The following is a 13,743-nucleotide window of genomic DNA, read 5'->3' as shown; positions in this document are numbered from 1 at the left end:
TTAGTGCTTAGGGAAAACATTGCCTTTCATTGTTCCATTATGTGGCACAGAAAATAGCAGTGGGTACAAGGATATCAACTACATCCATTGGAAATGTTTAGAAATGGGAGTTCAGAGCTTTTTTTTTTTTTCATATCTCTTCAATTCAGCTTAAATTTTGTTCTTCTTCTTCAACAAGTAAAAGAGCCTATGATCATTTGGGCTAAGAATTTTGGCTATACAATCGAATTAGACAAATGATAGAACTTATGGAACAGAAACTACAAGCTTACTATGTTAACAGCGTACAAAGAAAATCTCTATAAAATGTTTTTTTTTTTAAGATGGCACTTGTCACCTGCAAGAATAGTGAATATGTATAAAGATAAATCTGTCAAATGTTGGGAATGTAACCAAATACCAGGTTCATATTATCACATGTGGTGGATGTGTCCCGAAGCAAAAAAGAAAAAAGGAAGAAAATTTGCATATGGCTGGAAGCTATGACAAAACAACAAATAGACTTGTAAATTGAGATATTCCGGCTGCACATGCTGCCAGAAAATTATAAAAAGGGCAATGCATATTTAATACTGCATATTTTAACAGCATCCAGGATTGTATACGCACAATATTGGAAAAATGAACAAACCCAGTGACGTGCAGTCAGGTGAGGCAAGTGAGGCACAGCCTCACCACTCTCATCATGAAAAAAAAAAGTAAAAGGAAAAAGCTGAGCTAGTTGCTGCCTCACCGTGGATGACTCTGCTTAACCTCACTGGTGCTCTCCCTCCCCAAGTGTAGTGACTTCCTCCCCAGGCCCCCATTCATTTCTCTCTCACACATACACAGCTGGATAAAACTATATAAAAATCTAGCCCAGCTTCACTGATTACAAGTTTGAAAAGGCAACGTGGCTCCACCTGTAATCAAACTACACTTGGGGAGGGAGAGCACAAGTGAGCACTGAGGAGACCACAGGAGGAGGCAGGAAGCCAGGCAAAGAGCCATGCTGTAGTACACACACTTCCCCCCAGCCTCTTTCTTTTGGAAGGCTCGGCTCGGCTCCCCTCCGGCTTCTCTGCCTCTCCTCTCACCCCAGCCTGCCAGCAGGAGGTGGTGGGTGGGCTTTATTGTGTTCCAGGCATTTCCCACCCAGACAGCAGGCTGCATTTGCAATGGTGGAGGTGTTTGGGAAAGGCAGCAGGGGAATGGGGGGGGGGGGATGGCAGAGGAGCTGCTTTCAAGCCACTGGAAAAGATATCCAATCCAACTTTTGTGTGTGGGGGGGTTTGTTTGAGAGTGAGTGAGAGAGGGAAGGGGTAGGAGAGATAGTCCAATCCAACTTCTGTGTGTGTATGTGTGTGTGTGTATGTTTGAGAGAGGGGGAGGAAGGGAGAGAGGGAGGAAGGAGGGGAAGGAGAAGAAAAAGAAAAAGAAAGAAGGAGCAAAGGAGAAAAACAAATGCTGTCGCTTTAAATTGGAACTGAACATGCCTGGCTGTGGAATTCTGGGAGTTGAAGTCCACAAGTCTAAGAATATTTGAAACCCAGCACTGTGTCAGTGCCTCACCAGTCATAAACCTCACCGCACGTCACTGAACAAACCCCACAGATGAGAATATAATCAAAAAATAATAATGCAATGTGCAGAAATGGATAGGTTAATGCTAAAAATTGAAGAAAAAGAACATTCTGAATATTTTATGACATGAGAACTTTTTTTTTTTACAAACGATTAGTCAATGGATATAGAGATCAAATGGATGGATCTATGTGAAAATATGGATTATATGAAAAAGAAAAATTGATTAGTAAATATTTGATTGTCATATGATTTATGTTAATATGGGAGATAGTATATTTTATAGCAATGATTGATAGTATATACTATATGTTTGTATGTTGATATGATCATAATGATTATGAGGATGTTTAAATTATAATACTTTTGTTACCTAGAAAACGCACTGTTCCATTTAGAAATGGAATTTGCAATATAAAAACAAAAAAGTGTTCTTCTGAGGACACCTTTTTTAAGTGCAGAGAGAACTCTGCACATAAGCCATTGAAATATTTTGAGAAAAGAAACAAGAAGATTTGTTGAGAACAAAAATTGGTTTTCTAGAGAACAGAGAAAAGAAAGCTTTCAGGAAGTGTTAATATAAGGATCTAGAGCCTAGTAAAACTGTAATTGTGAGTTATGAGTAAGAAAAGAAGCATGGGCTTGTGAGTGACCATGAGCACATCTGGTAAAATCAAATGAAGCCTAATTTTGCAATCTGATGTTGCTTTTCAGATGAATTTCCTAAAAAAGGATTAGAGTTCAATCCTTCTTTCCTAAGTATGTTTCCAGCATCACTAGTCCCAAACTTGTCTTTTCTTAGTAACTTGCTGACACATTGTATTGGGGCTAGTCAATAAAAAGGCAAACAAAACCATGAAACTATTTGTTAACATTTCATGACTGGGAGAGACATGGGAACAAGGATACATCGTATCCTGCCCCATACATCCCTGCGACCAATCCGCTCTCACAGAGAGGGACTCCTCCGGGTGCCGTCCACTAGGCAGTGCCAGAGGGCGGCACCCAGGAATAGGGCCTTCTCTGTGATGGGCCCAGCCCTCTGGAACAACCTCCCCCCTGATATTAGGACAACGACTGATCTCCGCTCCTTCCGCACGAAACTCAAGACCCACCTGTTCCAACTAGCCGGCCTGGCTTAATTAGAACTCTCTAACCTCCCTGGCAATTTTAAACTGTAAATTTAAATTTCTTGGGTATTTTAACTGTTTTAATTGTTGTAATTTTACTGTTATTTATCTTAACTTTGTGGCTTTTATTTCTATTTGAATTGTTAAATGTTGATGTATTTACCTCCTCCATGCCACACGCCTATATATTTGATTGTACGTCGCCCCGAGTCCCTTCGCGGAGAGGGTGCGACTGATAAATCGAATAAATAAAAAATAATAAAAAGGTCAGCCAGTGAATAGGCATAGCAACTAAGTCAGCCAATGGGAGCTTAAACAGATCTGAGGCTGTGCAGAGAATTGAAACAGAAGAAAGCAGTCTCCTGCTCTGGGTAGTAAACTAGCAGTCTGTCTGGGCTTGTCTGCTAAAATGAAACTTACCCGCCTGTGTTTGCCTGTAACACTCCTGCCTTGTATTTACTTGGAAGAACCACCTGTTGGTATTGTACATTTATTCATCTATTCTTATGCGTTCTGACCTCCCTTCTTCCCTCGCCAACACAGAACACACTCCGAACCAAAACTACTTCAACAGAATTTATTGCACAGACAGATAGACAGATCCTTGGCAGCAATCCACCACGACTAGACTCTCAGAACCCTCCGGCACGGAGACACGATAGCAGCTATCCAGCCTGCCAAGCTCACAAGATGGAACTTTCCCAATAGTTCCTACGTTGACTTCTGCAAAGGGCGTATGCACAATCAGTCCTTTTATAGACTGGAGAGGAGTCTACTTATCAGCAGCTGAGAGCAATTACCGCCGGTAACTGCGCACTTGCTCCTTGCGCCTGTGGGCGTGGCGGTAACGAGCATCTAATAACTCCCTGCTGATGTCTGACTCACTGTCCCGTGACTCCTCCCCACTGTTCCAAGGCATGGCATCAGGAGCCCCCTTCCTTTGGCTCTCACCGCTGCTCCATGCCTCAGGCGCCTCCTGGTCGCCGACCAGACTCTCTGATCCCTGCTCAGAGATAGAACCCTGCCCAGGGTCCTCCACATCCTCCAGAGTCGACTCATAGGGACCCTCACTGTCGGAGTCTGGTGGCAGCTCCAAATACTCCTGCTGGGCCATAACACTTATGTATATAAAGAAGTTAATGAATCCAGCTGAATCAGTTATCTGTGTGTGTTTCTGGATTTAAATGTATGCAACAAACTCTGAGACTTTTATTTTTATTTGTTTATTAAATTTATATGCCCCCCCACTGTGGTTTGTGGGCAATTCTTCACGATAAACCCACCCCATTGATATGGAATCTGTAGCAACTTTGCTGAAATGGAATTTCAGTTCAATGAGGTAGAATCCTACATTGGATTGAGAACCTCTGATTATCTGGAATTCAAACCAGTTTCATATCAATGTACAGAGATTCCTCCCAATCAGATCTTCCAGTTCGGCCTACAAAACTAAACAAGAAAATATAGAGGATTGCGGGTATGAATAGCAGCATTGTCTTGGAAAGTGAGGAATAATTTCTGAAGGGCAAATTCTTTGCCCCTTTTAATTTCTTTTGAATTCCAAATTCCAAATTCATGAATTCCAAATTCCAAATTCATGAATTCCAAATTCATTTGGAATTTTTAACCAATTTTGTTGTATTTAAGTACAATGACAATAAAGATTATACTTATACTTAAAAGGTGCTTTTAATCTAAATGCTAAACCTATTGATGAACTTGCAACTGTTGAGAAGACAGATACTATGTGGGCTCATTATGGTTCTCAAAAGCCTCTTACGATGTCACTGAATATGTCTGCCATGATAATATCTCCCTGAATCCCAGTAACATTATGTGGCATTGCTCACAATCATTGTCCTTTTTAGAATCCAAGAAAAAGCTGGAGGAACAGCCATCAAGAATTCTTGGGGAAATATTCAATAATAATCAAACTCCTTCTGTAGAGCTTTCTGGTAGGTTGAAAGAACAGGGTCAATTAAATAAATAAGACAGTTAGACATTTGCAGTTTGAATTCCTCACTTTCTTCCCAGAGGAGATCTCAGCATACAGTGAAGGGAGAGATTTATTTTTCATTCTTCGTGTACAGAGAAGGAAAAATGCCATGCATGAAACTGCATTAATACAGACATAAATATGTCCATTGGTTGGAAGCCCCAGCCTTGAACATATGCCTTGTCATACATAAAATGTTAAACTGGGATATTTTAAGCTCCCAGCTGAACTCATCTATCTATGTAACTATCTATCTATCTATCTATCTATCTATCTATCTATCTATCTATCTATCCATCTATCCATCCATCTATTCATCCCTCCATCCCTCCATCCATCTATCATCTGTCATCTATCATCTATTATCTATCATCTATCCATCCATCCACTTATTATCTATCTATCTATCTATCTATCTATCTATCTATCTATCTATCATCTATCCATCCATCTATCCATCCATCCATCATCCATTATCATCATCTATCATCTATCCATCCATCCATCCATCCATCCATCCATCCATCCATCATCTATCTATCTATCTATCTATCTATCTATCTATCTATCTATCTAATCTCTATCATCTATCTATCAATTATTCATACAATTTATTTGCCACCCATCTCGTATCCAACATAAAATCATTGGAAAATCATTAAAACCATCCATTATAAACACAGGAAATAAAAGTAATTAAAATCAAAGAGAGAAAATGTCAAAGAAGGGAACTGGATACAAGAAGCTGTGGGTGCACAGGGAAAGTGGCATTTATATGTCAGGAGGGTAGGACCCAATCTCTCCCTCAACAGCAACATGTTTTAATACTTGCTGGATAATAACAATATTTTCTTTTTATATAGGTCTTTTTTTTCTCTCACTCATCATTCCTCAGTTTTCTCTTCATGCCTAGGGCACCATGACTCAGAAAGATGGAGAAGTGAGAACTAGTTGTCACACTGAATCCAAACTAAAGAAACTGTATGATGAATTTCTGCATCTGAGTTAACTTGGAAGAAGAAAATAACTTCCATCAAAGAAAGCTGGATACAGAGGGCAGCAAAACATTTCTGCTGATATGTGCCAGAATGCAGAATTATCCTGTGTATTAAGGAAAGGCCAAATTGCAATTTTCTCATATCCTCCCTGCCCTGCATATCCATGTACATACACACAGTTTATTTTTTGATATAAGTTAGCAAAAGGGTTCTCAAATTGTAAGTTGTAACCTTTTGGGGCATTAGAGCAGTCAAGAAGAAGTCACATTTTTCTTTAACTTGATCAAGCTTCACAAAGAATAAACACTGTTGAAACATGCTCTGGGTCTTATCTCCCCAACCTGGCTTGTGCAAGCTCTCAAAGTTTGAAAACTCTTGTAATAAACATATGAAAAGGCAATTATTAAAAGGAAATCCTGGGGTGGGATTTGGAGATTCTCCAAACTGGCCATAATGTGAGCTACAGGTTCTCCCGAATCTAGAAGAACCTGTAGCAGACCACCCCTGATAATGGTGATTATCAATATTGCCCCCTAAGCCTGTAAATGTGTATTTAAAAATAAAAATCTATTGAATGGAATGTGGATTCAGTGTTGGTAGTTGGAGATATTAAAGCAGCAAATCCTTGATTAAGCTGAAATCTGAAAGCCGAAAGTTGTTTGAAGGACTAGGAGGTCTTCCTGCTTGATCCTGTCTGTTTATTGAGAGCATGTATGTGTCTGGGGATTGTGAATGTTCTTCTCTTGGAGCATAGTCTTGAAACATAGTTAAAGACAGGGCTAATGAAGATGTATGGATGGGACCTTCTGCAATGTAGCATCCAAGCTGTGGAATTGCTTGTTCCATGAAATCAGATTAGCTTCTTTTTTTATGGCTGCAATACCAAAATGTTTTGTTATTGTTGCCTTTACATGTCATCAAACCCACAGCTTTAACTAGCTCTTAAGCCTTATTGCCAACCATTTGATTTGTTTTATGCTCATAGGCTTCTCATACAATTATGCCATTTTGGCTGTCTTCCTTGAAAAAGGGAGACATAAATATTTTTTTCCGTATAAAAAGAGTGAGCACACTGGATTGAATCACATCCATCTATAGTGGCCTGTGCATTTTTACTTAATCTTATTATGAATGACTGTTTCTTGCTGTTTTCTTGTTCTTCTTACTACAGAAGGGCGCAGATCTGATTCAGCAGAACTGCCAAAATGGATTTCTTTCTGCAACAAATAGGACGGTTCTTGCATTGCAGCATGAAAAGGTATGGTTTTTTTTCCTTTGCCAAGGCTTCATTTTTATGACAGTTTGTCCCTTGTGAGGAATTTGTGTCTGAAAACATCTGCCTTTTCTTGGCTGCTCAAAATCAAGTGGTGCAGGAAATTCATTATTCACTGTAAGACAAAAGAACAATTCCCCCAATTCTTTCTTTCCCAAATGTTCTCTCTGTTTAGATGTGCATAGAAATCCTTCCACACGAGACGCATCTTTGAAATCTTATTGACTTGCATTTCAGTTAATTCACCGAACACTGCATGTTCATCAAGCCCAGTCACACCAATAAAGAGGTGCAAGATTAATACTTAGTATATTAGCATTAGCATCATTAAAAGATATTTATCTATTTCTAGTCATTAATTGTTGCAAAGAGCTACAGTATGTTAGGTGGATTCTATAATCTTCGCATAAAAGAATCTTGATGTTCTGATCGAGCCTTCCCAAGAGCATGAAGCAAACTCCTTGTCCCAACAAAAGCCCCTTTCATTAATTCACTGTGAATTCTGCTCATTCACATCCGGCAATGTCTTTCAAGAGAGGATTTACAGTCACAGACCTTATTTGGCTTAGAGAATTGCCAGGCTGATATCTGCAAAACCTGGCAAGGTGTCTCGGACAGTCACAAACCAATTGAGTGAACTAATGGTCTCCTGCAAACTCCACTCCCCTTTCGCTCCTCTTTTTTTCCTCTGGGAGGGGCCATTCATTGTCCACCTGTGGCCTTACTCCCAAGTCGACCCCTCTTCTTTAGCTGCTCCCTTCATCTGGCAACTCTGTGCATGCACATATTGGGAACAGGCTCCAGCTGTTTGTCTTCCTCAATCATGTCTGACTCTTAAGGCAGCTGATAATTGGCATACGGTCCTGGCCCCCTCTCTACCTCCAACACAGAGCCCTCATCAGAGCATTCCCCAGACTCCAGGACTGTCCCATGTTCCTCCCCACCCTCCTCACTGGCCGAATCTGCTGCCAGCTCCACTGCCAGCTGACGGGCCACAACACCTGAAATATTTCTGGAGCTGATGTAAAATGGTAGCAAAAAAACTTTTCTAACATCTGGTTTTTGTGTTCTGCTTCCGTCCATTCCCCACCAATCAGTTAGAATCAGGGGTGGGTTCCAGCAGTCACTGCTGCCGGTTTGCTCGTGGGTGCACTCCGTGTGTGTGTGCTTGATGCACATGCATGCTTGATGCATGCTGCATGCGCACTTGATGCGTGCTGCATGCACATGTGTAGTACAATAAAAATTGTTCTGTGCATGTGCAGAAGCAAAAAAACAAGATGGAGGTGCCTATGGCACCACCCGGAGAACTGGTTCAGAGGTGTGGCAGGCCTGGGTCGCTGCTGGTTCCAGCAACCCAGGTTGCCAAACCACTACCGGTTTGGCCGAACCGGTCCAAACTAGTAGGAACCCACCGCTGGTTAGAACTGAAGAAGCTTCTTGGATGAAAAGTGAAACATTTTCAAAAGAAAAAAAAACAAGAAAGTTGTCTTTTTGGGAAAAGTACTTTAAGACAACCATGTCCTGAACAATTGAAACTCCTCATAGATATTCTGGTTAGAGGATATGAGCTGTGGATCCAGGGATTCTCTCAATGCATGTTGTTTCTTTGCAGGAGTGTGACTTAATCCAGGGTCAAAAATAGAAGTAGGATATGGCCAGGTCTTTTTACTGAAAAACTCCATCTTTCGAGGATGAAATCCAAATTTGTTTTGAGTCATCCAGGTATGATGCCTAGGTTTTCGTCTGGGCTAGTAATGTACATCTTGCCTATAGATGATCTCTCACATTGGTTTTATGTTGATGTTAAAATAGCTCAGGAGAGACAACTGAGTCCTAAGAGACTACAAATTGGAGGAACTGGCACCATCAACACTCTTCACTCTCCAGTGAAACCATTTACCACAAAACCATTTACATAGGAAGGAATGTAACCATTTGGAGTGCCTCCAATCTCCAGCTGTGGCAGGTGATCTAGTATGACAATAGTATCAAAGGTTATCAAGAGGTCTAGTGGGACCAATAAGGACACTGTCATCCCTGACAAAGATAATCCATCAGGTTAGCCACTGCCATCTCTGGTGATCAGTGTGGGATCTTGCCTGCAAATGGTCTATAGAATCCATGTTCTTAAGGGTCTTTCTTAATTAGGGAGCAATTTCTCTAAAATATACTGTATCAAAGCTGGAAGTTGTTTTATTGTCCTACATGTGGATCTACTATTTACAAGCAGTATCCTAAGGCTAGGGCATACAGCAATTCTATGTGTCGGCCTTGTGGTTGGATCTGAAGTGGCTCAACTAATTTGCTGTTCATTCTTCCCCTACAATGCCTCATGCAGCACTTTTTATCATAATTTCTATGAAAATATACACCCTTCTTTCTTGTACCACTTGTTCCATTCCTCACTCATGCTTCCAATTCTTCACCCTAGAGAAGCAGTCCGGCAACCACATTAATATTATTGTAAGTATTCCAACCATAATTGCTAGAATGACACTCTAGTAGAGTGAGAAAGGAAGGAAGGAAGGAAGGAAGGAAGGAAGGAAGGAAGGAAGGAAGGAAGGAAGGAAGGAAGGAAATCTATCTTCCAAATATATCTCTTGAGCCATTATTCTCCAGCAACCTATTTTCCACCCAGACCTTTGTTCCACAATGGCCTTCCTTCCTTACCACCATACTTACCGTCTTCTCCCATGACTCAAAACCGAGCTCTCCCTTTCCAATTCAAGGCTGCCAATCACCTTAAAAAAACATTTACTGGTATTGCACAGTTAATTTTTTTCAATAATTAAAATCTTCCACTCAGCTCTATGGATATTCTGTGTGTGTGTGTGTGCGCGCGCGCACGTGCACATATGTATGTGTGTTTAGGAGATTCCTCCATGTTATGTTGTTTTTATGCTTTTTACTTTGGGTAAGAAGATCCAACACTATTTGCTTCTTATTTCTTTTCCTAGAGCTTTAGAGAAGAAAAAATACCACTGGAGAACAGCTTAAGTATCCCATTTTAGCAGACCAGGAAGAGACGGGTTCTTCATCGTGGCTGAAGTCAACCTACCATAATTTCTTTGTGAGGAGGGGGAGGAAAATATTGGAAAGACACAATCTGTCAGGAAGAAAAGCAATTCCCCTCCCAGACACGTATACTCTTCAAATCAGGATATTATCAGCATGAGTCAGCCTTCCAGATTTTTCTTGGGAGGCTTCTTGGCTCTAAATTATGTCAACATTATTCATTTCACTTGGTGAGCTATTGCTGCTGTACAATTGCACCTCCATTTCAAGAACTGAAGAAAGGCCCATAGATTAGATAAACCTGGGATGACACTTGAAGAAATATATCCAAAACATCGGGGTAACTTATGGTGGAAAAAATAGCTTTTAACAGTATTACAAAGTAATAACTCAAAAAAGTCTAGAGACTCTTATAGCAATAAAAGGGAGAATAGAAGCTTCTCAGCCCGTTTTCAGTCAGTTGTGAGTGGAGAACTGGCTCTGCAGGAAAGACCAATATCTAGCCAGCAAAAGTTGGCACTTCTAAATGCCTTCCTGCAGTTCTCCTTTCTAGATGCCACAATGTCTTCACCTGCGATCTCTACTTGAAATAATAGGACTGGCGGAGGACACAATCCTATCAGGGAGCAAATCATAGGGGAGGGGAATCAGTGATGGGAATCAAAATTTTTACTACTGGTTCTGTGGGTGTGGTTTGGTGGGCGTGGTGTGGCTTGGTGGGCGTAGCGGGGCTTGCTGGGCATGGTGTGGCTTGGTGGGTGTGGCATGGCTTGGTTGGCGTGGCATGGCTTGGTGGGCATGGAGGGGAAGTTTACTGCAAAATCCCCATTCCCTCCCTATCAACTGGGACTCGGGAGGCAGAGAATAGATGGGGGCAGGGCCAGTCAGAGGTGGTATTTGCCGGTTCTCCAAACTACTCAAAATTTCCGCTACCGGTTCTTCAGAACTGGTCAGAACCTGCTGAATACCACCTCTGAGGAGAATGGTGGTATTTTCTCACAGGACATACTTTTACGCTGTACACAGTCAGTATTACGCTTCCTAAACTGGTCTGTTGCTTCCCAACACAGTAGAGATAACAAGAAGTAACTAATATTCAACTTCCAGCACAGCTTATTTCTATACATGGCATACAAGATGGGAACCATGCCATTTTGATAAGCAGAATCTTGTGTGTCTAATCACACTTGTCTAAATAAAGTATTCAGTTCAATTACATTCAGAGTTGAGTTAAGTAGACTCCAAAGATCCATCCAAGATGTACAACTGGGATGAAATGGTGTGCCTCATTCCATCCAACCAGTATGCTACATATAATAATGATGTCCATTTGGTCCAAAGGGAGAAGAGAATGTAATAAATAAAGGTCATATTTGTCCTGGCCAAGAGTGAGATTAATAAGTATATTTAACAATCAGCTTATCTTCTTAACATATAAAACTTCTGCTTTCTGCTACTAATTCAGCTCAGTGGACATTGAAAGTAAAAAGATAACAATGCAGAGAAAGCAAAATAGAACAATAAAACCTTATTTTATGAATATTGACCATCCTCATTGTCTGAACAAGTTAGCCAAATAACCCAGAAACCCAACATTGCAACTCTCCTTATTAGGCTGTTTAATGAAGCTGCTTACAATTCACCTTTTAAGATATGCTAATAAATAATAACACCATAATTAATGTTGTGAAAAAAATATATATTCCAATACAATGTGGCATTAAAAATATTTACACAAAGGAGCTGCATGTAGCAAATTTTCTAGACTATTATATGTCCTAATTTATTAAAAGGTGAACTTTAATAATGATAATAACTATTATTTTTTTGGGAAATGATAATTATTAGTCCTTCAGTGGATTCCTTACAAAGCCATTATCAGGTATGGGACTTCAGAAGTAGCAATGGCATCAGGACAAAATCATGGAAACAAAGCTTAAAACTGGATAAATTTCCAAGATGTATTCTTAGAAAAATCAAAGTCTTCTACAATGGATCTACAGTAGTTTTAATTAATAAGTCATTTTTTTATTTCCAAAGTTTTGTTAAGTTTATAAACTTATTATTATTAATCCTGATAAATTTACTTTAATGTCTTGACCCGCTCTAAACTAAAGGGCAAGAACATAAACCAGGGGCTCATAAAAGTAATCCTAACACATTAGGCAGCTATCATCCACTCCAATAGTAATTTTAAATGCAACTAAATCCAAACTAAGTTCATCCAAAGTAAAGCTATTGTGAAATGTACACATGCCTTACTGCAAAATATATTTACCAGATATTTTTAAATTATGATTATTCCCATAATCATAATATTCATTGAACCATGGTGGTGCAGTGGTTAGAATGCAGTACTGCAGGTAACTCCCAACTCACTGCTCTCTGCTAGGAGTTTGGTCTTTACTGGCGGCGCAAGGCTGACTCAGTCTTCCATCTTTCCAAGGTCACTAAAATGAGAACCCAAATTGTTGAGGGCAATATGCTGACTTTGTAAACCGCTTAGATATGGCTGCAAAAGCACTGTGAACTGGCATATAAGTCTAAATTCTATTGCTATAAAGTTTTGGGGATTTAAAGAAATCCACATAACTTTGGTAATTCACTATTTTCCATGTGAATTTTGCAGCATTACATCTAGGTTTTGAAAATGCTGCAAAACACAAATGAAAATCCTATATATGGGCCCCACTATTGTCCTTACTTTTGTCTGGTCATTAAATATCTTTCACATTGAGTCCAAATGACATTCTGACTCTGGATTATTTATTTATTTTTACTATCAATAAACAATACTAAAAAAGAAAGGTTCGGAGGTGAAACTAAAAATGTGAAAAATGAAAATGAAATCCACATTTCCTAACAAGAAATAGTAATTTGCGCAGTGAAAACATTTAGTGGTGCCTCTGCAGAGAAAGTTATTCAGCATCAATAACATAGCAGTGTTCCAATATCTCAGGGGTTGCCACAAAGAAGAGGGAGTCAAACTATTCTCCAAGGCACCTGAAGGTAGAACAAGAAGCAATGGGTAGAAACTAATCAAGAAGAGAAGCAACTTAGAACTGAGGAGAAATTTCCTGACAGTTAGAACAATCAATCAGTGGAACAGCTTGCCTCCAGAAGTTGTGAATGCCCCAACACTGGAAGTCTTTAAGAAGATGTTGGATAGCCATTTGTCTGAAATGGTATAAGGTTTCCTGCCTAGGCAGGGGGTTGGACTAGAAGACCTCCAAGGTCCCTTCCAACTCTACTATTGTATTGTATTGTATTGTATTGTATTGTATTGTATTGTATTGTATCTTTTAAATTCATTTGAAATGAGGGATATTGATAGGAAGCCCTTTTCAAGGATAAATTCTACTGGAGCTAAACTGGTCACATTTATCTTAAGTATTATGAATTAATTTATATAAAGGGAATATTGTACCATCTGTCTATATCTTCACTTTCTGAAAAATATCAGGGACAAATTCAAAATTGTTAATTGTGAAAGTCTCTTGCGAGTTATCTCAACAAAACCAAAGTTACAACAAGACCTGACATTGCAATCCTACTTATTTTACAATGATGACTGAGATCTAATGGCTTAAATTTGATTTCCTTCAATATAGAGAGCAATCAAAATGGATACTATTTTTTTTTTTTTAGTTTCAGAATGAACATTGTTGGCTGATCTGATCTGAAATATAACATATTATCCTCATCTTGCAGAAGCTTATACTCTGCTTCCTTTAGTATGATCCAGAGGTGATATTCTGACCAGTT

The 13,743-nt window shown here is 39.6% G+C and overlaps 1 long non-coding RNA gene across 1 annotated transcript in view; it reads left to right on the top strand.

The window, feature by feature from the left end:
- Positions 1–4,640, top strand: part of LOC309390384 — a 42,955-nt gene extending 38,315 nt beyond the window's left edge. The window contains exon 4 of the long non-coding RNA XR_014175121.1: positions 4,562–4,640. This is a non-coding gene — a long non-coding RNA (uncharacterized lncRNA). The remainder of the gene's footprint in view (positions 1–4,561) is intronic.
- The last annotated feature ends 9,103 nt before the right edge of the window (positions 4,641–13,743 follow it).

The sequence above is a fragment of the Natrix helvetica genome, assembly GCF_964273705.1.
Source record: "Natrix helvetica genome assembly, chromosome: 3".
Lineage (NCBI taxonomy): Eukaryota > Metazoa > Chordata > Lepidosauria > Squamata > Natricidae > Natrix > Natrix helvetica.
Note: the sequence above shows the minus strand (reverse complement) of the source record. Positions and strands in the feature narration are given on the sequence as shown.